The following is a 19,835-nucleotide window of genomic DNA, read 5'->3' as shown; positions in this document are numbered from 1 at the left end:
TGTTTATTCATGTCAGTTGGTTAAATACAAATATGTGTCCTGACATGTAGATACAAGATCTTAAAATACAGGAACAACAACAAAGGGGTGATGAACCCTCCTCTCCGTTATGTGTGCCAGAAACTTTGCAGCTTTAGGTCTCTTGTCTCTTTTAGCCCACTCATCCCTCTTATGAAATAGTTGTTGCTTTAGGTCCATTTTATAGATCAATAAACAGAGGCCTGTTGTAGGGACTACGAATCATTCATTAAAAAAATTGTACCGGGGCCGGATCGATAGCACAGCGGGTAGGGCGTTTGCCTTGCACGCGGCCGACCCGGGTTCGGTCCCCGGCATCCCATATGGTCCCCCAAGCACCTCCAGGAGTAATTCCTGAGTGCAAAGCCAGGAGTAACCCCTGAGCATCGCTGGGTGTGACCCAAAAAGCAAAAAAAAAAAAATTGTACCAAGTTCCATTCATGTATTTGTTCTAGAATGTGTTGTTCATCTGGACATGCTCCTCTAAGATAGACTCTGAGCCTTCATGAATTTATGTACTGGAGAATAGAATCTTCATTCATTATAACTCAAATGACAGCATAAAAACTGATCGATTAGAAAAATTATCTCTTGGGGCTGGAGCAATAGCACAGTGGGTAGGGCGTTTGCCTTGCACACGGCCAACCCGGGTTCGATTCTCGGCATCCCATATGGTCCCCTGAGCACCACCAGGAGTGATTCCTGAGTGTAAAGCCAGGAGTAACCCCTGTGTATCGCCGGGTGTGACCCAAAAAGCAAAAAAAAAAAAAAAAAGGAAAATTATCTCCTTTTCTTCCTATGCTAGGGAGTGAACCCATGGCCTAAAATGTCTGAGACATATACTCTACAACTAAACTATATTCCTGGCCCAAAATAGTCTTTTAATATTTTGCTCATATGCATTTGTGAAGGTGATTCTGGGGTCTTTTAAAACTATAATTATGGGAGGCATTTGCTTTATAAAATTTCTCTTTATGGTTTTATTGAGCTAAAATTCATGCACCATAAAATTTACCTTTTAAAGTCTACTATAAATCATTAGTTTTCTGTTTCTTGTTTTTAACTTTGGGCCACACTCAACTGTGTTAAGGGCTTGCTCCTGGCTCCAGACTCAGAGATCAGTCCTGGTGGAGCTTTGGTGACCATGTGAGGTTTCAGGGATGGAGCCCAGATCAGCTGCGTGCAAGGTCTTACCCACTCTACTAGCTCTTCAATCCCTCAACCAAATGATTTCCAATGCCATTTTGATAGATTGGACTGAGGGTGAGGAGTGGATAACATTAGCTCCAGGCTTTAGTTCAATGACTTACAATGCGGAGAGAGGCCAAAGAGCTGAGTACAATGCTTTGCATGTGGGAGTCCTGGGTTTCATCCCCAGCATCTCACAGTCCCGAGTACTACCAGGTGTGATCCCTCAAATAAGGAGCTGAACATTGCCCAGTGTGGTACCCAAACAAAATAGACAAATATAAAACTCAGTATGTGGGAATGCTGTGAACAGAAAGGATTTGTGCAATACAAGATCTTATTTGATTTCTTTATCTTTTTCTTGGCACATCTCAAGTGTTAGGAAATATTTCCACAATTTTGAAGCTTACAGCATTTGTCCCAATACACATGCTGATGAAGTCTCTGAATGTTTTATTTATATCTTAGCAGTTTGTTGAATTTTAATTTTGAACAATTAAATCACAGAGTGCATTACTCTGTTTTCATTTTAAATATATATAAAGACTTCAAAGAGACCATAAGTATACCTTCCATTTGAGGGATTTTTTTTTTTTTGGTTTTTGGGTCACACCTGGCAATGCACAGGGGTTAGTCCTGGCTCTGCACTCAGGAGTTACCCCTGGCGGTATGGGACCATATGGGATGCTGGGAATCGAACCCGGGTCGGCCATGTGCAAGGCAAACACCCTACCCGCTGTGCTATTGCTCCAGCCCCTGAGGGATCTTTTAATCTAGGCTGACTTTGAGAAGCTAAAACTATTGATTGAGTATCTGGAAAGAAATAAGATACTTTTGAGTCAGTGCTGCCCTTCAAGAGTGCAGAGTGAGGCACAGAGGAGATGGGAAAATGGCAATCTTCTCGTTTATTAATTTCAAGTCATATTTTAATAAATAATATAGTTTCATAGTAGAAAAGTTATAGCTGCAAAGTTATAGCTGTGGCATTCCCTGCTACAACTGTGCTTCAGTCCATCAGTTTTTTTCTCCCAATATAACTACTAGAAGAAAAGTTTTGTGAATAGACAAAAGACAAATGATACTAGACAAATGGTACTCTTTCCTTATGAAGGGCACTGCATACTTCACAAACTATTATGCTCCTTAATATTTTTGTTTGTTTGAGCCAAATAACTATTTTGGAGACTATTTCAAATGGCAATTAGTGAACATCTAACATTTTTTGGTGGGGAAGGGCATACCCAGCAATGCTCAGAGCTTACTCATGACTCTGAGCTTAGGGATTACTCCTATTGGGCTAAGAGAACCAAATGGGACACAGGGGATCAAACCCAAGTCAGCTGCATGCAAGGCAAACCCTCTCTAGCTGTACCATCGCTTGGGTCCCACTCATTTATTTTTTATGGCTGCCTAGTATTCCATTGGATGGATGTGCCATAGTTCTTTAACCAGTCCTTTGTGGCAGACTTTCATCTTCAATCTATCCTGAATGGTGCTGCCAACATGAACTTTATTCATATCATTTTGCACATGTACAAGAGTGTCTTCAGAGAGAGAGAATGTGCAGTTGTATGGCCTTCACCTTGAACTTTCCCAACCCCAGTTTGATCCCAAAAACCATATAAGATCTCCCCAGCACCGCTCAGTTGTGACTCCTGAGTACAGAGCCTGGAACAGTCCATAAGCATAGCTGGATGTGGTCCCCCCAAAACCAAAAATTAAAACATTTTGGACCCCCAAAGAGCTCTCTTTGGAGAAAAAGACCTGCTCATTTGCTAATAAGGGTCTTTAAGATCCCCAGAAACCTTCCTCTTGGGCATTCTATTTGGAGCCTTTCCTGCCAGAGGCGACTGGGAGATGCCTGAGTCTGGCCAGCCCGTGCTCCCTCCTCCAGCGCTCTGGGATCTGTGGTTCGCATTTGCTCTCTAAACTCCACTTCTTTTGTGAACTCTCAGAGGCTTACACCAACCCCCCACCCCGAAGGTAATTTGAGAGTGCTGCTGAATTTAGATGCATTTTGCTAATTTGTTTTTATTATGCATAGAAATATTGGTATAAAAGGTGTTGCAATTATTTTCTAAGGGAGGGACCTATGCATTCTCTGCGGCCACAAAGCTTTCAAATGGAGTTATTTTTCTCCACCTCTATAATCGTCCTCCCTTTTAAGTACCCCAGCCGAAGAAGTAAGTTTACAGCTCGGCCAGGCACAATGGGCCTCTTCACTTTTTAGGTTTGGGAGACCTGGGTGACCTAGGAAAGTTAATTAGAAGGTTAACAAAGACGAAGACAGAGTCGAATCCGTCGCCTCTCCCGCAGCCAAAGATGTCATCCATTAATTAGGGAAATCGTTAAGGTGGCCTTTCGAGGAGCCATAGAAATGCTGTCGTTGGCGGTCGACAGTTTTGATCAGATTTTCTTCGTCCCCAAGAATGCTCCCCTCTGTGGTGCGAGATGCCGCGGCGGGCCGGGCCGGGCGCGGGCGCGGGGCGGGCGGGGGAGGGCCAGCTCGCGGGCGCGGTGCAGTTCACCGGCGCAGATTGGGACGCCTTTGATTGTCAGGCGGCCGCATGCCTGCCCCATGAGGTAATCCTCATTGAACCTGCAGCGAGCGGGAGGGAGGCGGCCAAGGCTGCGGCCGCGGCTCCCGCCTCGCAGCCGCAGCCGCAGCCGCCGGGCCCGGGAGCTCGGAGCATTGCCGGGGTCCCAGCGCCCCAGGGCTGCGCTGCCCGGGGGACACTCGAGTGGGGCTGGGCGGGGGACGCGGGTAGGCTTGTCTCCTTGTTTTGGAGAGTAAGATTTCTCCTCCTCTCTCCTCCTTACCTGAATTGATTCTCCCTAACACCAGCTCTGCTAAATAAAACTTTGCATCACTTGGCCCCCCTTGAGAAGGGCTAACAGAACGCCCCGGGGTTTTGCATTTTGCACAGACGCCTCCTCTCTGCCCCGCAGCTGGTGGCCTCCTTGCCTTCACCTCTGAACTTCCAGCTTTTTTTTTTTTTTAAGGGAAAGTCTGCAGGGTTTTCGATTTGGTATTATATACGTGGAAAGATGGTATTGGTTCTGAATAAGGAATGCTTTTGTGTTTTTTTATGTGGAATTTTTGGAGGGTTTACTTTCTTCTCTCTCTCTCTCTCTCCTTTCTTCCCCCCCCCTTTTTTTTGCATTTAAACCTTTTTAAAAAAATTTTAAGCCTACTACAGGTGGTCTATGTTTTCATGTTCATGAGATCTTGCTCTCAGCGCCGATTTCCAGCTTCTGAACTGCAACTCTGCATGCGGGACTTATTTTCCAAAGGATATTGCATTAGGTCCCACGGGTTCTCAAGTTATCAGGACATTTTTCTGTAACGAAGTAACATCTTTTAAGGAGTTTGGAAGTTGGTGCACAGTTCTCCTTCAGGCAAAGGCTGGGACGGGATAATACCGGCCTTGTTTGCCATGCAAAACATTTCTACGTGTTTTGGCCTTTGCTGGATTGGTATGAAGCAAATACTGTGCCTAGTTTCATCCACGTGGAAAATGACTGTTTTGCAGCATTTTTCCCAGGGCCCACTATGGGGACAGCTGCTGTCCCAGAGAGAAGGAAGAACCCCTCTCAGCTTTTACCATTATTCAAGAAAAACCTAAAGGGCCCAACAAATTTGTGAAGTCCCATCAACTTCTTTTTCAGCCAAGCAGGAAAGGACTTACTTTCTCTCCACAAACATCCCTCTATCTGCTTCCTCCCTTCACCTCACTGGAGGCAAGTCCTGGCCAGTCAGGCCACAAAGACTCAGCCAGACCCTCTCTCTCAGGTTGAGAGCACTGCACTCACGGGAAAATGAGGGAGGGTGGTATCCCCTAACATGGCAGAAGAAAATGTAGTGCCTCAAAAACTCAACTAGGTACTTTTAATTTATTACTTATTTATTTTTAATTTTTTAGGGCATCATTTGTCTCTATTTTATTAGTTTTTTTGATTTGTATGATTTTATTTTTATTAAGGAACTATGATTGATAATGGAGTTTTATTTCAACACCAATCTCATCACAGTGTCAACTTCCCTCCAACGTATTTCCATATTCCCTCCTCATATTTCCTCCCCACTCCAACCCTTAGCCCATCCTTGCCTCAGTTGGGTCATTTTTTAAAAATGCATGAAGAGGGGCTGGAGCGATAGCACAGTGTCTAGGGCATTTGCCTTGCACTCGGCCGACCGGGGTTCGATTCCCAGCATCCCATGTGGTCCCCTGAGCACCGCCAGGGGTGATTCCTGAGTCCAGAGCCAGGAGTAACCCCTGTGCATCGCCAGGTATGAACCCAAAAAGCCCAAAAAAAATTGCATGAATAAAAACAAAATATACATTGTAGTATAGTGTAAGCCAAAGTTCTATGTGCCACCAGCACCAGAGTTTAGATAAAACTCCACTGTTGCTATATCCAGATTCTCTGTTTCCTCCCAATTCTTTGTGCCTTTGGTCTTGGAAGTTTCACTCCATTGTTTACTTTGCACCTGTGAAATTACAATACTTGCTAGTCCAGCAAAGTTACTGCTGCTACCTCCAGCAAAGTCTAAAGGGCCCTCAACGAATTAAGAGATGATCAGTGGTTGCTCAGTGATGGCACCTTGGCAGGATCTCACAGCCCACTGCCCTGGGATGTCTCTGCTCCACTAAGTTTGCTCCCTAAGGCAGCTGGGTGCCCCCCCTCACCCCTCACCCCTCCTCCCCCGACCCTTAACTGCTTGTTAAAATCAACTGAGTTTTTTTTTTTAAATTTCTAAGACCTGAGCTGCACTGAATTCTCTTTTTGGACAGAAGTGTTGAGGACCAGAAAGAGTCTTTTCTGAGGGCTTCACGGAAAGCTGAGGGGCTAGGACTGCCCCTGACCGCAGTCTTGATTGTCGCCTCTGTTGCCTCGGTATACAATACACCAAACTAAAGAGGATGATGTTTCTCAACACTTAATTGCTGTTGGAATTAGTCTTGCCATGCCAGAGATGTCCCTGGATTTTTAGGAAACCCAGCAGTGCTCAGGTGGTTCCAGGGATCAAAGCAGGGTTCATCACATGGAAGGTAGCATTGGCTCTGGACTATCCCTCAGCCCTCCTATATCTTCCTTTTGAAGGACAATGTCTCTTCTATGCCAGTCTCATTGCATTTTAGAAGCAGATACCTCACCTGGTTTCATAGGAATTTTGCCTTAGGATAATTTATACCTCCAGTCTCTCCTATTTCTGATTTCCATGGACCTTTGGATTCACTGAAATACTGAAGCATTTATATGAGACTCAGGGCTTTAGAGTTGATACTGGCATAAGTTAAGACTTTGACACTCTTGGGATGGTGTGTCTACATGTGAGGGGCACATGAATTTGAAGGGACTGTTGACTTTTTTGTTTTTGGTTATTGTAGTGCTTAGGTTTTTGGTCCCTCCTGGCAGTGCCCAGGGCTAGCTGCTGGCTATGTGTTCATGGATCATTCCTGATGGGACTCAGAAGATCATATGTGGTGTTGGGGATTGAACCAGGACTGACTGCATACAAAACTAGTGCCACAACCCTTGTACTATCTCTCAAGTCTCTAATGTTGGGTGGGATATTAAGGACGAATGCTTGTATCTACTTACCCTTAAAGGATATCTAGACCCCTAACTTCTAGTTAATTCCCAGTGTGACTGCTATTTGGAGACAGGCCTCCCCCACCCCCACCCCCAATAGCGCAGCAGGTAGGGCATTTGCCTTGCATGTAGCCAACCGAGTTCGATTCCTCCGCCCCTCTCAGAAAGCTCAGCAAACTACCAAGAGTATCTCGCCCGCACAGCAGAGCCTGGCAAGCAACCCGTGGCGTATTCAATATGCCAAAAACAGTAACAAGTCTCACAATGGAGACGTTATTGGTGCCCGCTCGGGCAAATAAATGAGCAACAGGATGACAGTGACAGTGACCTACTTTTTTTTGACCATTCCTCGTGATTCTCAGAGGTTACTCTGGACTCTCCACTCAGGAATTACCTCTGGTGGTGCTCGGGTCATCTTGGTGGTGACCAGAGATAAAACCCAGGTCAACCACCTGCAGGGCAAGTGCTCTGCGTACTTCACTATTGTTCTGACCCCCAGGAGACAGGACCTTTGAGGAAGTGATAGGAGCATACCCTAATCCTCCAGGGCTGGTGCCTTTTAAAAGAGAAAGCAATATGAGAGCATACCCTTTGGTATGTCACATGAGGACACAGGGAAAACCTCGAGCCAGGAAAAGAACCATCATCAGAACCCTAACTGATCAATACCTGGCTCTTTTTGTTTGGACATACCCAAGGGTCCTTGGGGCTTACTCCCAGCTCTGCATTCAGGAATCATTAGGACTCAGAAGGCTATATGGGGTACCAGTTATCAAGCTCAGGTTGGACATGTGCAAGGCATTGGACATGTGCAAGGCAAGTGCCTTTCTTACTGTGCTATCACTCTGCCCACATAACTGGTTCTTGAATGTCTCCATTTTCAGAACGGTGAACAAATTAATTTAAGTCCCAGAATATGGAATTTTATTACAGTAGCCAGAGCTCACTAAGAGAAGAAACACAGAATGGAGACAGTAACCATTGCTCTTAGTCATATCCTCCCCCGGAAGACTCTGCCCCATGTCCTCAGCTTCTTCCTCTGGACCAAGCACTAAGTTGACTCCAGAGACTCTATTTATGAACCCCCGAAACATTTCACACTTAATTGTATTATTAGTAGTAGTATTTTGGTTTTTGGGCCACACCTGATGTGCTCAGAGCTTACTCCTGGCTCTGTACTCAGGGATCACTCCTGGTGGGCTCTGGGGATCATATGGGGTGCCAGGGATCAAACTCGGGTCAACCATATGCAAGGCAAACCCGTATCTACCTGCTGTATTGTCACACTGGCCCCACATTCGCACGTTAAATCTCACAAATTAGAGCTATATTGAGGTCCAAAAGATTTTGCCTTATTCATTCTTTTTTTTTAAATTGAATCACTGTGAGATACAGAGTTACAAAGTCATGCATGATCAAGTTTCTGTAATACAATGTTCCAATACCCATCCCTTCACCAGTGTATGTTTCCCACAACTAATGTCCTCAGGTGGGGAGGGTGGCAGGAGGGAAACTTGGAAGGCTTATTCATTCTTTGGGGAATAACTCATGTTAGATAATTTAGTTTAGTAAAACCTATCTGGAAAGCTGGTTGAGATGGTGATGTAGAAGCTCAAGGCACTTTGAACAAAAGGCAGGCCAAATAAGGGTCACTGTGTTAGGACTTTTCAAAAACGGAGGTTGGTCTGGGGATGTAAGGCCCCTCTGTGGGGGAATGGCTAAGCAGTGGGTAAAGGGAAGTAATGGGCAGATTGAAGGAGATAAGTGGAGTCCTGTGTCAGTTTTCCAGACCAAATGTAAAAATATATTTGTATATTTTAAAAAATTAGTTTAACCACAAATGTGTGGGGGCCTGAGGGTAGGTAAGATAGAGAAGAAGCCGCTATGACAATAATAGGTGGGAATGATCACACTGGACAAGATCTGTCAGAGTTAAAAGGAGAGAGAGAGAGAGAGAGACAGAGACAGAGACAGAGAGACAGAGACAGAGAGAGAGAGACACGGAGGGATGGAGGAAGGAAGGGAGGGAGGGAGGGAAGGAGAGTGGGAGGGAGGGAAGGAGGGAGGGAGGGAGGGAGGGAGGGAGGGAGGGAGAGAAGAAAAGCATCTGCCAAAGATGCAGGCAAGGGCTGGGGGGTAGGGGTGATGAGAGGGAACCTGGGGATACTGGTGCTAGGAAATGTACACTAGTGGAGGGATGGGTGTAATACTGTATGACTGAATAGGAATACTGTATGACTGAAATTCAATAATGAACAGCTTTGTAAGTGTTCTAATTTTTTAAATTAGTTTAAAATTATTTAATAAAAATTAAAATGAAATTTAAAATTATTTGGGATTACTTTAAACTTATATGTGAAATGATTTGATAAACTGAGAGTATAAATTATTTTATTTATTTGGGGGTTTTGAGCTACACCAGGAAGTCTCGCGGCACCCATGGCCATGCTGGGTGAACACAAATGGTGCTGGGGATCACAATAGGGCTAGCAGGATGCAAGGAAATGCCTTAATTCCTAGATTTCTCAGGCCCTGAAAGTATGTTATTGTTTTACTCTTTGGCAATTAAGATTTATCCTGTAGAAGTTTGCTCAATGATTTCTATGGTTTGAATGAGCGCCACATACAAGTATAGGAAATTGGGTGGAATACAAATTCCAGATCAAAATTATAAAAGCTAGTTGTTGATTATACTCACCCTTCCTTCATTCCTCTTTCCCTTCCTTCCTTCCTTCCTTCCTTCCTTCCTTCCTTCCTTCCTTCCTTCCTTCCTTCCTTCCTTCCTTCCTCTTTCTTTCTTTCTTTCTTTCTTTCTTTCTTTCTTTCTTTCTTTCTTTCTTTCTTTCTTTCTTTCTTTCTTTCTTTCTTCCTTCCTTCCTTCCTTCCTTTCTTTCTTTCTTTCTTTCTTTCTTTCTTTCTTTCTTTCTTTCTTTCTTTCTTTCTTTCTTTCTTTCTTCCTTTCCTTCTTTCTTCCTTTCCTTCTTTCCCCTTCAGCTTACTCCTGGCTCTGGGGTCTTTCTCAGAGATCACTCTTGTCATTGCACTGTATGCAGTGCCAGAATCAATTCCTGGATGACCAACTGCAAGACAAGTACCATATCCCTATTCTATTTCTCGAATCCACTAATTACTGTTATTATTTTGTCTCTTGGGCCACACCCAGCAGTCCTCAGAGCTTAATCAAGATTACATTCAGAATCACTCCTGGCAGTGCCCAGGAAACCATATGGGGTGCCGGGATTAAACCCAGCTTAGTCTGCTGCAAGGCAAACACCCAATTCACTGAACTCTTTCTCTATCCCTAACTACTGATTATGACCTTTCTGCCCTATTCAGTTCTGTTTTTCAAATTTCCTGTAGATACTAAAGATCTTTCATCAAGAATAATAATTAAAAATACCAGTGGGGTGGGGGCAGGGGGTGAAATGATAGTACAGCAGGTAAGGCACTTGCTTTGCATGTGACCAAACCTGGTTTGGTCCCTGGCACTATATATGAACCCCCAATCACCACCAGGAATAATTCCTGAGTGCAGAGCCAGAAATAAGCTCTGAGCACCTCCAAGTGTGGCCCCCAAAACAAAATTGAACAAACACAAAAGAAAGAAATACTAGGAGCATTTTCTCTCGAAGCTCAGGTACATGACTGGAAAGTCTAAAATCAATGTGAAAAAGATGGAGCTCCCACTGACAGGCTAATTGAGTGAAGTGGGCTGACAAATTTCTAGGCTAAACAGCAGGAAGGGCACTTGCCTTGCTAGTGGTTAACCTTGGTTCAATCCTTGGACCAATCACATGTGGTCCCCTGAGCACAGCCAGGAGAGCACAGAGAGCCCTGAGCACTGCTGGGTATGGCCCAAACCACTCCCCTCCACCCCCCACCCCCAAATAAAGCAACCAAACCAAAAAGAATAATTTTTTTTCTTTTTGCATCGTGGAGACACTGCAATAAAGATGTCAGAAGCAGGCTGATGGCCTCACTCATAAACCAAGCTTGTGACAGCAAACCATTAAGGCTGCTTGGTAACTGCTAATGGAATGGATTCAATGTACAACATAGAGTTACTAATGTTCTGCTTTACCCCTGTCTTTGCTGGACCATGAGAAAAAAAAATCCCACAACAGTTGGTTGTATAAGCAAAATTCAAGACAAACAAACTAAAAAAAATAAATCTACCAAAAAAATTTAAATTAAGAGGTCACAAGCCAGGAGCAGACAAAAATCAGAAAAACATTTTCTAATCAGGAAAGCCAAAGAAATCAGGGCTTTTAGATAATAGCGGAATTAGGGTTTGGATAGTGGTATTCTTTCAACCAACTTTTCACAAATATCTCCTGGAACAGGCCCAAGGACTGAATCCTAATTCAGCCTACTCTTTTTCAGATGTGATTGAATTCACTTGTTTAGGTTTCTGCCTCCCCCACCTTCCAGCCTATGGCAAGGAACTTCTGCAGCTCTGCACAGGGCATGTTCCTAAAGATGAAGTCGGTTGGATCTATTTGCATTTCTCTTTCCCAGCCCTGATCCCTTCTTCAGGGATCTGGTCCCTTCTTCAGCAGTTATTATCTCCCCATTTAAGAAATTTCCTTCCGCTTCCCCTCAGAATTGCTCACCAACATCTCCACCACAAACACACACTCCAACTGCCTCTGCACAGTCCCTCCTGTGACATGCGTGAGTTCATCAGCTGGGACGGCATCCAGTGCAAGAAACCATGAAATCATGTGGGTCATTGATGATAGCCCACCAGGGGACATCACCTGCATTGCTTGTGGCTGGGGGATTCAGGCATGGGGTTGATAGCTTCAATCAAAGATCAGTTGATCAGGCACTAATAAAGGACTTTAGTGGTTCCATTGGATTGTTGCTTGGGGTCACGGGAAAGGGTTGAATGGAACACAGGGAGAGGTTACAGTGAGTCTCTTGGGACACATTCCTTCCCCCATTAGTCTCAGCGAGGCAGCTCTGGGGAGCAATGTGAAGGTCATGGCCACAGGGAGAATGTGACTTGCTAAGTAGCCGACCATCCACCAGAATCCCCCCCACACATGCCCCCTAAAGTTTTCCCCGGCAGTTGAGCTGGCTCCAGCTAACTTCCAAGTTTTGCATATATTCACTTACTTCTCTGCCTGACTCTGAAGTTCAAAATATGTTCAAAGGAACGTGCTCCAGGGGAAGTGTAAGAGGCACCAGGCTCCTTCCTTTTCCTGCATGCAAGTGTAGAGGAAGTTGTTAAGCAGGAATATAGAAATAAGATTTCCTTTACTCTGTGGGGATGGGTAGGCAAATAGATTCTCTTTTCTGTCAGAGGTTAACAAACAATAGTTTGAAAGACACATTCTCACACAAGCACGCGCGCCCCCAGCACCCTGCATGTTTGTTCTTATACTCACATTTCATCCCTGAGGACTCCCAGGCCTTTGGGATGAGAACCCACCATCACCGTGCAGTAATCTGGTGAACATCCAGTGAGCTGGTGGGCCCCTCGAGTGGGAATCTCTGTGCGTCCTGCCATGGCAACCCAGAATCTCGCTGTTCAGTTCCCCAGTGCTGCCTTCGACAGGCAGCAAGGGAATGTGGGATCCTTTGAAACAGGCTTCTTGAGGCAGAGCCCGGGGAGCCAGTGTGAAGGGTGTCAGCGGCAGTGACACGCCCCAGGGGAAGATGTGGGCTAGCTGGGCTCCATGCCAACAGCATGCCCGGGAGAGCTGCTGGGAGAGGGAGAGGGTGCTTGCTGGAGTCTGCTTGCTCCTGAGCATCTATTGTCTTTCTAAAGTGGTGCCAACATTGCCGGTCAGGTCCTGCCTCCAGGGCATTTACTAATCATTAAAGTATTCCTCTGCAATGAAGTCCTTCTCAGACAGATGGAAGTGTTGTGTCTCCACAGCCCGTGAATCCAGAGCATTGTTCCCATTTTATGGATGCAGAAACCAAGGCTGCAGAGTGGTATATGTGACCAAGGTAAGGCTGTACCAAGAAATTGCAGACTGCTTTAGAGACCTTTTCCTTGTATGCCTCCATCTAGGGCTTTTGTGTGTGCTATATTCCTAACAAAGAACAAATCTCTAACACAGCACAGAACAATTAGGTAACAGCACTGAGACATGGAGCTTCTTAGTCTGTTTTTACAACCCGGTTAGCCAAAATAAAGTGGCAAGGAAGGGCTGGATAATGTGTTTTTAGTAGTTACAGTTTCATTATTGTACTAACAAATATTTCTTGATGTATTATAGCACTGTATAGCACTGTCGTCCCATTGTTCATCAATTTGCCCGAGCAGGCACCAGTAACGTCTCCATTGTGAGACTTGTTACTATTTTTGGCATATCAAATATGCCAAGAGTAACTTGCCAGGCTCTGCTGTGCGGGCAGGATATTCTCGGTAGCTTGCTGGGTTCTCTGAGAGGGACGGAGGAATCAAACCCGGGTTGGTCGCATGCAAGGCAAACGCCCTACCCACTCCAGTCCTCTTGCTGTATTAACAAATAAAAAATTCTGTGCCAGTCACTAGGATAGGAGTAGAGGGACACCAAGATAAAAAGGACACATACTCTATTTTCAAGGGACTTCACTGATCAGAGTTGTTCAATGGCTTCCCACAGGTGCCTGGGTAAAATCCCAAATCTTTCATGAGGCCCCAAGGCTGTTGAACATTTGTTCTCTGTCTCTAATAGCCTTGCTCTGTGCCAGTTATACTGTGCTCCGTTCAGTTTCTCAATCAGATGAAATCTTCTTCCTTCCTTCCTTGAGGTCTTTGTGCCTGGGTGTCTTCACAGAAGAAATGGTGTGTGTGTATGTGTGTGTGTGTGTGTGTGTGTGTGTGTGTTATCATGAAGAATGCACAAGAGATTTCCACGCAGAAAGGCCTGGGAAGAAGACAGAGATAGTAAGAGTGGCTGGGGAAGTCTTCACAGAAGAAGCAAACTGTTCTTAATACTTAGCTGCTATTCTCAAGCTGTAGACTAGAGTTGGGGAGGAGCAGAGAACCGATTGAGAGCAGGACCCACAAACCGAACCTCAGAAACTGGAATGATCCGTGGGAGAGGAGGGCAAGGAAGGGTGGGGTGGGGGTGGGAAGGAAAGGGAGATTGTTTCATGGAATGGAGTGGCTGGCAGATCTCAATTCCATTTGCAGCTCCACCGCTGCTACTTTCATTGTGACCTTGAAAAAGTCAGCTTTCTTTTCTGGGCCTCTAAACTTGCGTGTGGAGTGGAGGAGTGGAGGGTGGAACAGGGGATTTACAAATCTCTCCTCTCCAAATGAAATGTGCCCTTCGGAGTTCAGAGGATGATAGTGTTGCAGAAGCCTGACTGGATGGGAGATGCTGGGAGAGAGGAGGACTCCCAGCCGCCAGGAGGGAGGGAGGGAGGGACGACGGGGGGGGGGGGGGGGGGGGGGAGAGAGAGAGAGAAAGAGAGAGAGAGAGCCCAGGCCTAGTGGCATCAGAGGCTGAGCACCTGGGACCCTGAAGAGGGGCGACTGGAGGGAGAGCCTGAAGCCAGTGGTGCAGTCCTGAGGGTCCCCCCAAGATCACACTAAACCCCACTAAAGGAATTTTCCCAGGCAACCTGTCTTTACCTCCTTCCTCCCTGCTCTCACAACCTGGAGTGGAAACTGCAGTCCAGGAGGGGAAGGAGCTCTGGGTCCAGGTCGAGAGAGTACAGGAGGTGGGGAAGGCCCTGAGGGGCTCTCAGCCCCGGCCAAGTGACAGCACCAGCCTGTCATCACCCCAGGGTTTTTCTCTTAGTGACCCCATTCTGCTCTGTGGATGTCACTTGTTTTCTCTCCCTTTCTCTTTTGGAGCTTTTTTGGGGGGGTGGGGAGAGCCGGGCAAGGAAGGTGGGAGGAGCCTTTTCTTTTCCACAGGAGTCTTCAGAATTACAGTTCACAAACTATTCAGTAAACTGACCGGCCTCAACCTTCCCTTCAACGGCCTAATCTTAGGGGTGGATCTATGTGTTTTGTTGCCTGTCAGAAACAATCGCCCCGCGGCCCATTACATTTACAGCACGTCGCTCTTTAATTGGTGTAACACGCTGAGGCCTGAAAGGAGGAGAGGCCCACAAAAGCGCCGTGAATGAGCCCGGACTCACACAAAAACACTCTGCAGAAGTTCAGGGCTGGCCACTAACAAGGAGGTAGGGAGTTAGTTTGAAAAGGGGGTGAAGTTCAGAAATGTGTCACCTTGAGGAGCCTCCCATCAAAGCAATGGTCGCATTGACAAGCTGCAAAGAAAAAAAGTTAAACCTTCTGGGCCTTGGACTTGCCCGCTGGAGGTAATTCTTTTTAAACTTGAGCAGGGCTTAGAAGAGCGGAGAGTCATTCTTGGGCGCCTTCTCTTCCCCACCCTGTCTGTCTTCTCCCCTCCTTTACTGCAGGGTGGGAGAGAAATAACAGGGCACCTCCCACCCCAAACCTGTCCTCCCCGCCCTCCCCCAAGACAAATGGTTTAAAAATATAAACCTATCTAAAAAGTCAGGCATGCGATGCAGCCCATTTCAGCCTCCATGGGAACTGCCTTTGGTCTGCACTCCTGCCCTCACAACCACCCCCACCCCATTTTCTAAGCAGACATGGGGGGTAGGACAGTTTGAGCACCCAGATTCCAGTAGAGGTGGGAGTATGTGTGGAGGCTCACCTTGGATGGGGGAAGGGGACTGGTCTTTTGGGAGGGGAGAGGGAGTCTTACTCAGAAGGTCCCTTTGGTGGCAGTCCTGCCCCAGGCTCCCTGGACGACGAACGTGGTGATGGTGTGATGGGGACAAGGGGGACCCAGATTTCTCTCCTGCCTAGGAGACCGTACTGCCCAGGCCAACCGGTTTTACTTGGATTCAGTTCGCACTCCGTAGGGACGGAGGAGAGACGGGGTTTGGGGGGCACCTGCCATTTCTCTGAAGTCTAGGGTCACCTGTTCCGTGCCCTAGCGCACCAGAGATGGGGCCGCACCCTGCTCTCCTGACACCCTCCCCTTCACCCTCTCTGCCCTCCTAGGCTGTGGGAGAGGGATGTGTGGAGTGTGTGGGGGTGGGGAGGAAAGTCCCAGTCCCACCTGCGCGCCCCGGTGCAGACAGAGCACCTTGTCCACTTTCCGGGTGCGCGCCCGGAGCCCCGGCCCCATCTCGGCCCTCGCGCCTTTGTCTGGCTACGGGACCCCCCGCCCCCGCGCTCTCCTGTGAACCGGCTGCCCCGCGCCGAGGCGGGAGCGCTTTTCAATGAGGCGCCGCCGCTCCCTCCAGATTTGTAATCCGCCAAAAAGCCGCTGATTGCCGCAATCGTTACTTTTCATTAAAAAAACTTAGAAGCAATTTGGGAGAACCCTTCTCAATGAATACATTTACCCCCGAACGGTCTTTATTCTCCGCCTCCACTTGATGAGTTTCTCTGGCACGAATCCGTTCTTACAGGCACAGAATGGGCAATCCCTTGATCCCCGTCAATTGTCATCCCGAGTCGGGGCCACTTTGACCGCCAATAGTGGGGAAGTCAGAGCTAATCCTCCGAAGGAATCACGGGAAAAGAAAGGCAACAATAACCAAGTCAAGCGTAAAAAATGAAAGAGAAATCTCTATTATCACTCACTACATTTCCCAGCTATGTACTGAAAAAATCAGCTCGCTTGTCATTCGAGTCAGACACCCGCACAAGACTCAGGGGTCGTGGTGGGTTGGTAGACTCACACGACGTCAGGAGCGAGATGTGAGAGCCGAAGGCCTCTCTCCTGCCGCTGCCAAACCCCCTCACATCCGCCACAACCATTAAATACAGACTGACTTTATTCAGCCTGGGGGGGCCGGGGCTGCGGTTGCGGAGGTGAGGGAGCCCCCTCCCACGGTGCACGGTTACACCCCACCTTCCAGGATGGTGGGGGGTGGGGTGGGTGAGGTATGGAGAGGGCGAAAGAAACGCATCCCTGGGAGTGGGGGGACGCCTCCCTTGCAACTCAATCAGGCGCGCGAGAGCCCCAGCGCCACCCCGGGCGCCCGCTCCATGCAGGGAGCCAGCCTGCAGCCCCGCGGGCGCACCCTCGGGTGGGGGCGCACGGCGCCCGCAGCACTCCCGGGGCCTAGCCGGCCGCTGGTTTAGACACCCCACGTCTGGGACCGCGCGCGGGGGTGGGACGGCTGGGGTTAGGAAGTCCGAGAGGCCGCTGAAACACCCCTCAGAGAGACCGCGGGGCGCGCAAACGCGGAGACTTTACATGCGGCTGCCACTTTGCATTATCCGCCGCGGGCCTTGATGCCGAGACGCAGCGAGGGGCCGAGATCGTGCGAAAGAGGCCCCGGAGGTGGTTTCCAGGCTGGACCCCGCATCTCTCCCCCGAGCGGTGGTCCCCCGCAGGCGAGCACCCATCTCTCCGGTAATCCTAAGAAACTTGGAAATCTGGGAGCGCTCGGGTGCCGGTGGCAGAGGAGTCTACATCGACCTTCAGCCTCCGCGACCCGAGGGCTCCCGAACCACCTTGGGCCGAGAAAGAGCCGCAGGGCCAGGGAGGAGGTGCAGGGCCCGGCTGGCCCAGCGACCTTCCCACGTGCGCTTCTCTGCTTATGTTCCAAATTGGTTCTTGGGGGGCTTTAGGCTACTTCTCTCCCCCCCTTTTTTTGTGATTGTGCCACACCTGGCTGTGCTCGGGCTTACTCCAGACTCTGATTAACATCACTTCTGATGTTGCTCAGGGAACCCTATGTGTTTGCTGGGGGATCAAACCGGTTGGCCGAGGGCAAGGCAAATGTCTATGGCTGTACCATCTCTCGGCCCCCCCTAGGCTACTTTTATTTTCCCTGGGCGGGTCCATGACACAAGCTTCAGTGGCCAAGAGCTGACCAGAGCTTCTTCTCTAGGGCATTGGCAGGGCAAGTGAGGAAGGCACAAAAGCATTTCCTTCCTTGCCTTCTTCTGCACCCAGGTTCAGGGCTGGCTGGTGTGTGTGTGTGTGTGTGTGTGTGTGTGTGTGTGTGTGTGTGGTCTCTGTATCCCTGCAGTCTTGCACCCCAGTCTCCCTCTGTGCCATGGGGCTGTCCAATGTCAGGGTCCAGCTCCCACATCTGCCTCTGCTGAAACGCTGTTGCGCTGATCCCTATGTAATACCTCCCCAGCCTGTCCCTTCCCCAATTCCAGACACACACAGTAACATGTGTGTCTGCACAAGCCACACACCTCAGTACATCACTTACAAGCACCTTCTCGCCGTCACTCTGTGCATTGTGCACATGGTGCAGGCACAATCTGCTCATGCAGCAAGAAGCTCAAAATTCACACATCACCACCAGCCCTGGACCTCCTCAGGTCCCCACAGCCTTGCATACAACACACACACTCACACACTCATGGCCCTGGGTGTTGGAGACAATAAAGTCCAGAATGGCAGGTCCAGGGAGCTGAAGGAGTCATAGCGGGGTGCTGGAAGAGGTCATGGACTCCAGCCCTGGGATCCCACTGGTCCTCATCAGAGCTGGGATCTCTACCTTGATACCTCAGCAAAAACCACTGTGAGGCTCTCCTACGTGTATGTATGGGGTAGGGGAGAGGCTAGAAGGGAGGGAGGGGGCAGAGAAAGAGGGGATACAACTTGATTCACTCCCACCCTCACACCTCCCAGGTCAGACATGTGTGGCCTAGAGGTCTGGGTATTAATGGCCAGCCCAAAAGCAAGGACTTGGCCAGATTTTTACAGAAACTGCCATCACTGCTTCCACCACGATCTGGAAAGGGTGCTTGTGGAGAGGGCGACATTCTGCAATCCTAATTAGTGATTTTTGTCCCCTTGTTACTGGGCTCGGCATCTCATGCAAATGAACTCTTCATTTCAGCCACATTACCCCGGCTCCAGAATTAACTGACTCTTATCTTTAATGATATGCCGCTGAAGTTCTCCGAGCCCGGCTAGCTTTTTATCTTGATTACTCTAATCAATAAGAAATGATAGAGTAGAATTATAAACTCTATTGGCTTTTAAATGTTGCCGACAAGCCCTCTAGATGCCATTCCCGTTCATTGTTATTTATTAAAATGATCCTCAGACGAACAGCGGATGCAAATAGAGAGGAGAACAAGAATTAGCCTTGGGATCGGTCCCAGGCAGTTTCAGACAGACTCCCAACCCCCAGCCCCAGGGAAGATTCCTGTCAGTTGGGGCTTGAGAAGGTGGAAATGGATTTAGACAGAAAGGAGAAATTATAAAGCTCTAAAAGAAAATCACTCTTTTGGAGGTGCAAAACAAATATTTTTAAAAAGAAGCATCGGCTTAGATACCCCATCTGGAGAGTCCTAAAGGCGAAAGCTTTGAAAGGACACTTTGAGGCAAGGGTGCCTGGGACTCCCACATGCCTACTACCTCCATGCCTTGCCACCCCCAGCTCACAGATGTTTGCATATTAATAGCCGTGTGTGTGTGTGTGTGTGTGTTTGTATGTGTGTGTGTGAAATTCCAGACAGAAGTTGGGAAATACACATACAAACCATGTACACACTCAGTTCTTAGGAGAAAGATGGGGTTTGAACCCCTTTTCATCTGAACACATTACCTTTGTTTTAGCTGGACTGTCAGACTCTAGCCCAGGGAGTCATTGGGACATTGTGAAGCTCCTTGACGTTCAACACCAAGTAGGCTGACATGGAGGAGAACTCATGCGGAGAGCTAGTACTCCAGGTAAGGCTTTGCTTGCTAGCTGGGTTTAATCCCAGGCAGGGCTTATCGTTCCCTCATCACCCCCATGCCAGGAATAAACCGTGAGCACTGTGGATATAACCTGCCCCCTTCAAAACAAAAGCACTTCCAATGGGACCTTATGGAGCTCATAGACATCCACCACTCAGTAGGTGGAGACCCAGGAGATACGTTCTGACTGGGAGCACTGCATGCCACTTTATCACAGGTCTGGTACCTCATGCCATCTTCCCACTGGCACTTCCCTCACAGGCTTCATCTGCACTCTTTTGAAGAAAACAACTGGAGGGTACACACATTTCCTCTGGTCCGTGCAGAGTGAAAGAGTCTAGACTTGCAGGTGGGAAACCTCCCTCCCCTCTCCCA

The 19,835-nt window shown here is 48.0% G+C and overlaps 1 long non-coding RNA gene across 2 annotated transcripts in view; it reads left to right on the top strand.

Moving 5' to 3' along the window:
* Positions 1–19,452, top strand: part of LOC129404307 (uncharacterized) — a 45,974-nt gene extending 26,522 nt beyond the window's left edge. For both annotated transcript variants that reach the window (XR_008629824.1, XR_008629823.1), the window contains exons 4-5: positions 12,692–12,765; positions 19,338–19,452. This is a non-coding gene — a long non-coding RNA (uncharacterized LOC129404307). The remainder of the gene's footprint in view (positions 1–12,691; positions 12,766–19,337) is intronic.
* The last annotated feature ends 383 nt before the right edge of the window (positions 19,453–19,835 follow it).

This window comes from Sorex araneus, chromosome 4, assembly GCF_027595985.1.
Source record: "Sorex araneus isolate mSorAra2 chromosome 4, mSorAra2.pri, whole genome shotgun sequence".
NCBI lineage: Eukaryota > Metazoa > Chordata > Mammalia > Eulipotyphla > Soricidae > Sorex > Sorex araneus.
The sequence above is the reverse complement of the archived record's forward strand: the minus strand, read 5'-3'. Positions and strand labels throughout refer to the sequence as shown.